At 45.1% G+C, this 6452-nt stretch overlaps 1 pseudogene; it reads right to left on the bottom strand.

Annotated features, from left to right (window-relative positions):
- Positions 1 to 454: 454 nt before the first annotated feature.
- Positions 455 to 627, bottom strand: LOC149461622 (U2 spliceosomal RNA; annotated as a pseudogene).
- Positions 628 to 6452: the final 5825 nt, after the last annotated feature.

Raw genomic sequence — 6452 nt, 5'->3', positions numbered from 1 at the left:
ACATCCTCCCCCTAGACTTCAGGGAAGGCCCGAGGACCCACACCCTCCATCCTGTGAAAAACACACACATAAGCAAGAAAAAAGTGACAAAACGTGGGAGTGAATAAATTAAATAAATAGAAAATAAAAAAGTGGTACCGTGCCAAATTGTGCACAGACCAGGCCCTGAGGCCTGTAGCAAAAATTGCCCTGATCCTAGCCAAAAGGCCTGGTCTAAGGGCGCTGTGCAAAAAGAGTGTAAAAACAGTGACCATGTGGCATCTTCACACAGTGGGGTCCCACACCCAGGTGTTACTAGTGGCACCCCTGAGGGCGTCTACTCAGGGGGCACTGAGTTTGCGGACTTTCTGCCTTCTCAGCCCCTGGCCAGACAAGGTAGATCTGTCCAAATCAGGAGGTACTGGGTCCTTCCGGTCTCCTCGGGGGAATTACTCCCAGGGCCCCAGCTTAACTCGTGGGCTCCCCGGTTTCTGTCCCCCCAGTACTAGCCTTCCAGACCCCCATCATACCAGTGAGGGTACTATACAACAGCCATCCCTGTAAAGCTAGAATGGCCGGGGCACCCCCACTGGACACTGATAAGAACAGATACTACACTTGATCTTAGCCAAAAGGCCGAGAAGCGATACATAACATAACATATATAACATAACAACTGTTGGTTATCATATGAGGTCTTTGGTGTTCAATAGCCAAAAAAGCTTGACTAACATCTACCTTTGTTTCCAGATACACCAATACAGCTTGGGGACAGTTCCACAATTGACCATTCTTGACTTCCCAAGGGACCAAACCTTCTTTAAAACAACTGGCACCAATGGTGAAGCACCATACTTCTAGATGGGCCCCCACTTTGCAACTATATCACTTCTTTGAAGACCAAAGACCATCTAACCAGCCAAGCTGCCATGATGATCCAAGTCCATTGTCAAAGAGTAAACGAGTGTGGAGTGTGGAAGGGCTAGAACCCCTGTCAGGTTGATGTCTGTGTTCCAATTAGAGAGATTCACTCCTCTATTTGCCCCCGGTGACAACTGCAACCGTAACCAGGAGGTAAAATATTAAAGGATAAGTCCACCTTTTCGGGCAGAATCTCACTGTCAGGGATCACCGCGGCGTTGGTCCCCGCGCAGGCGCATTGCGCCGCCTCGCACGGGGATGCGGGCACTAGGTCCGGGCCGGCCGCGGCGGCAAACTTGCACATGCGCACTGGGAGACACGGATGCGCACCGGGCACCAATGACAGTATTTAAATCGCCCTGAGCTGTCACTGGTTGCCGTTTGGTCCTTTTCTGTTCCCTGATCTGTGTACCTGTGTTTTGGATAGTTGCTGACCCGGATTGCTTCTGACATTGCTGTACTCTCCTGCCCTGACCCTTGGCTTGCCTGACCTCTCTCCTGGATGCCCCCTGTTTGTTCTGATCTACTGTTGCTGACCTGGCATGTGACCCGACTGTTCTCTGCCCGCTGTTTTGTACCTCGCAGACCCCACGGCTCCCGACCCGGCTTGTTTGACCCTGCACCTGCTCAGCCATCCATCCCGTCGGGATCGCCCGACCTCCTCACATCAGGCTCTTACTCTGCGGGAGCCCTCGGCAGATACCTCTACCATTGGTGGGTGTGCCCAGTAGTCGCAACCTGGTCTCGGAGTGCTCCAAGTCCATCCCCACCATCAGGGGCCCTGGTGAACAAGTGCTCCGGGACTTAGACTCCACGCTCTGGAAGCACCTGACCAGTGGATTGCTAGAGGTACCGCTAGGAGGTCCCTTACACTCACTTTTCATAATAAATAGAAGTGTTTTCCTATGTTATTTCTGGCCCAGCCATCCCGATGTGCTTTTCTCTCACTTACCTTATCCACAGGAGGTTTAAAATCTCTTATTTGGACTTTTTAACCACTTGCCTTCCAGAGGATTTACCCCCCTTAATGACCAGGCCTCTTTTTGCTACTCGGCACTGCACTAATTCAACTGATAATTGCGTGGTCATGCAACGCTGCACCCAAACGAAATATACGTCCTTTTTTCACACAAATAGAGCTTTCTTTCGGTGGTATTTGATCACCTGTGCGCTTTTTATTTTTCACGCTATAAACAAAAAAAGACCAAAAATTTTGGAAAAAAACGCTATTTTTTACTTTCAGCTATAAAAAATATATAGTAAACTCAAAGTTAGTTATAAATTTAGGCCAAAATGTATTCTGCTCCATGTTTCTGGTAAAAAAAATCCCACTAAGTGTGTATTGATTGCTTTGTGTGGAAGTTATAGCGTCTACAAACTATGGTATAAATACTACAATTTACGCCATTTTTCTGCTATACAGCACTGCGCTAGTTTAACGGACAATTGCGCGGTCATGCAATACGGTACAGAAATGAAATTTACATCCTTTTTTTCTCACAAATTGAGCTTTCTTTCGGTGGTATTTGATTGCCTGTGCGTTTTTTATTTTTTGCAATATGAAAAAAAAAGGCTGACAATTTTGAGAAAAAAACAATATTTTGGACTTTGCTATAAAACATGTCCAGTATAAAAAATTTAAAAATCAAATTTAGTCATAAATTTCTGCCAAAATGTATTCTGTGACATGTCTTTGCTTAAAAAAAAACCCCAATACGTGTAAATTAATTGGTTTACGTGAAAGTTATAGCGTTTACAAATGGCGGGAAAGATACTGGGATTTTTTTTTAATTATACTAATAATGGCGGCGATCAGCGACTTATGGCGGTGATCAACGATTTATGACAGTGATCAGCGACTTATGGCGGACATTTTAACACTGGGGGGGAACTGACTTGGGGTCACTGACATCCCCAGTGACACCAATACAGTGATCAGTGCAAAAAAAAACACTAACACTGTACTAATGGCACTGGAGAGGAAGGGGTTAACTTTTATTAGGTAATGAAAGGGTTAACTGTGTGAGGGGAGTGTTTTACTAGGGGGTGGGGGGTGTACGTCACAGGAACACGCTGATCCCCAGAGATAAAGTCTTCTCTCAGGTTCAGCGTGCTCTGAACTGACAGATAGCAGAGCTGCAATGTAAACACTGCGACCGTGCTATCTGTCAGTGATTACTTGTAATCACCGGCACCCGGCGGGAAATGACCCGCCGGGAGCCGGTGATGGACACCCGCTGCCTCACGCGCGCCCCCTACCTGTTTTACACAGCGACGTTAAAAGACGGCGCTGTGCGTACAGGTGCCACCCTGCCGCAGTAAAAACACTGCGGCGGGTTGGCAAGCGGTTAAATGATTTTTACATTCCATCACTTCCTGTAGATAATCTTTCAGCATTCGCTTCCTGTAGTCCATCTCCCAGAAGCCTTCACTTCCCTGTTGTATCACAACATAGTGTGATAGGGTGTGTTCACCACTCTGGCCCACACCTCCCTCATTACAATACTACCTTCCACCCAGGGGCGGACTGACAACTCATGGGGCCCCCGAGGCAATAGGGGATCATGGGCCCCTGTGTCCTTGCCCAAACTCAAAAAAAGCCTATGAAAAAGGTACCAGGGGCATCTCATGGGGCCCCCTACTGACCCTGGGCCCTCGGGCAGTGCCCGAGTTTCCAAATGGTCAGTCCACCCCTGCTTCCACCCACTTTCTATACAATCTGATTGAGCAATGTCCTTTGGATCTCCCATCAGCTATGTAGTACAAGGGCCTGTCTGATTTGATACAAATTGAATAGATTGTTCAGGCGTGTCCTTTTATTCCATAGTTCTGGTATAGCTACAGGAAATTGTACAGAGATTGTACAGATCAGATTGTATAGTGCATGGCGATCTTTTTACAAGTACACAGGAGGGAGTGGATGGAGACACTCAGTTGTCACGCCCCGTTCACATCTCCACATATTGAAAACTCACATTCCCGTTGGACACATTGGGTGTTTTGGAGCATTTTCACTTGTCACCCATAGGGCAGCCCACTCGCTTGAATGGGCTGCCGTATGCGCAAAAATCGACCCAGAGAAGCTCCAGAACTTTTTGCAGCGTCACCGCTTTTTTTTGGTGCGTTTCCAGCACTTGGGTTGACTTAAATATGTAATGACAGCACAAACATGATGGATGTTTGCAGCATATTTATGAAATACATGGCAAAGTTCACATTTTCTGTGCCATTTGCCATGCATTCAGAAACACACAGATGTGAATGCAGCCTCAGCCATGTTCTCTCCTGTCCTCCCTCCTCCCTTTTGAATGGAATGTGAGGCTGTAAGTGAACAGAGGTCAAAGGGGCCCCTTATCCTAAATAAAACACAGCTAGATGAGCTCCAGGGCTGTAACCCACTAATTAGTCTGGTTCAAGGGGTCTTCTTTGAAAAACCACTTTCCTCTGCCCAATCGTAAAACAATAACTCAGTCAGTCATGACCTGTTAGGCCATCAGAGCTACAGCGTGCCATAAAACGTACATTCCACTTGAGTCATTTTTCATACAATTCATAAATTTCAGCAGGAACTGGGCACATTAATATGAAGTATATATTTGGATAGGTCATTTTAATATGAGTCAAACGAGACCTTGCATGACTATATTAGTGCCTACAAGAGAGAAGAAGCAGTCTCTTTTATCCTGAGTGACAAGGGTATGCTATGTTTGGTATCTTTGCATTTGGAATATAATTCTGAATATTAATCTGCCAGTTGCTAGGATGCTACCTGTACCTATTGAAGGTTATTGACCTTAGTATGAAATTTTAAGGGATTTGGTTATAACCTCGGTTACCGCCTAACACCCATCCCCAAACTGGATGATTGGTCATTTGTTCTCAGGAGACACCCCTTTGATATGATAGAAAAAGTCTGACAGCCTGGATTAAAAAAAAAGGCTCTTTAACATCAATCAGAAACCATCTAAGAGACTTGAGAGCCAAGGCAATCTTTTTGTTCGGACAATTGGACTCTGCTCAAACCAAGGACAGTGCAAGTATTCTGCCTTCTGAACTCCTTTCTTTTATTTCTCTGTTGTTTTCTTGTTCTCTTTTTATCTTTGTTACATCTTTTTCTGTAAATATTTAATTGCACCATTTTGACCTTTTTAGTAATAAATCCTATTTTTTTGAAAAGTGTTGAAACTGTCTCTAAAGCTTTTAATGCAAACTAAAGAATCCCTGTATCTGAAGAGTGCTACTGTATGTATATCTGTCTGTGGTGGCAGTGTGTATTACAGACGCTTATGCTAATATTATAGTGTTGCTGCCAGGGGCGGACTGACAACTCATGGGACCCCCGGGCAATAAGGGATCATGGGACCCCTGTGTCCTTGCCCAAACTCAAAAAAAAAAGTACCAGGGGCATCTCATGGGGCCATCTACTGAACCTGGACCCTTGGGCAGTGCCCGAGTTTCCAAATGGTCAGTCCGCCCCTGGTTACTGCTAGGTCACAAGTTGGTGAGAAGGGCGGGGGTCAGACGCCGCATTCTGTCACAGCAACAACTTCACTTTCAGGTCCCATTCACACCGAGAGTAGTTGGAGCACAAATTTTTTGGCTCATTTCTCTAGTAAAGCAGACTGTTGATTTCAATGGGCTGCTCTACACGTGGCAAAGAAGCTCATGGGACATTTTGGAGTGGTGTAAGTTGCAAGTTTTTTACTGCACGTTTCGCTGCATTTGTCACACGTTTTTTTGCATGTGGCAAAATGTGTGTTTGCTTCTGTGCTTGGTGTGCTGTTAACAGTTAATGACACTGAAAGCGCAACTAGGAGATTTTAGGTGTCTAAAAGTGGCCATACACTATACAATTTAACCATTTCAATACCGGGCAATTTTACACCTTCCTGCCCAGGCCATTTTTCAGGTTTCAGCGCTCTCACATTTTGAATGACAATTGCGCGGTCATACAACATTGTACCCAAACTAAAATTTTATCATTTTCTTCACACAACTAGAGCTTTCTTTTGGTGGTATTTAATCACCGCTGGGGTTTTTATTTTTTGCTAAATTAACAAAAAAAGACCAAAAATTTTGAAAAAAAACCCACGTTTTTCTTTGTTTCTGTTATAAACGTTTACAAATAAATAATTGTTCTTCATAAATTTAGGCCGAGATGTATTCTGCTACATGTCTTTGGTGAAAATAACCCAAATTAGGATGTATTTTTTAGTTTGTAGGAAAGTTATAGAGTTCACAAACTATGGTATAGATCTGAATATTGATCAATCCTGAAGTACTGACAGCCAATCACATTTCTTGAGGTCCAAGAATGTCAGAATAGTACAGATCAGGGGCGGACTGACCATTTGGAAACTCGGGCACTGCCCAAGGGCCCGGGGTCAGTAGGGGGCCCCATGAGATGCCCCTGGTACCTTTTTCATAGGCTTTTTTGAATTTGAGCAAGTCCCCATGATCCCCTATTGCCCAGGGGCCCCATGAGTTGTCAGTCCGCCCCTGGTAAAGATATCCTCAAATGACCCCTTTTTGCAGAGTAGACAGTCCGACGT

The sequence above is a fragment of the Staurois parvus genome, unplaced genomic scaffold (assembly GCF_062004578.1).
Source record: "Staurois parvus isolate SC_StPar_1 unplaced genomic scaffold, SC_StPar_1.0 ptg000196l, whole genome shotgun sequence".
In the NCBI taxonomy this organism is placed as follows: Eukaryota; Metazoa; Chordata; class Amphibia; order Anura; family Ranidae; genus Staurois; species Staurois parvus.
Note: the sequence above shows the minus strand (reverse complement) of the source record. Positions and strands in the feature narration are given on the sequence as shown.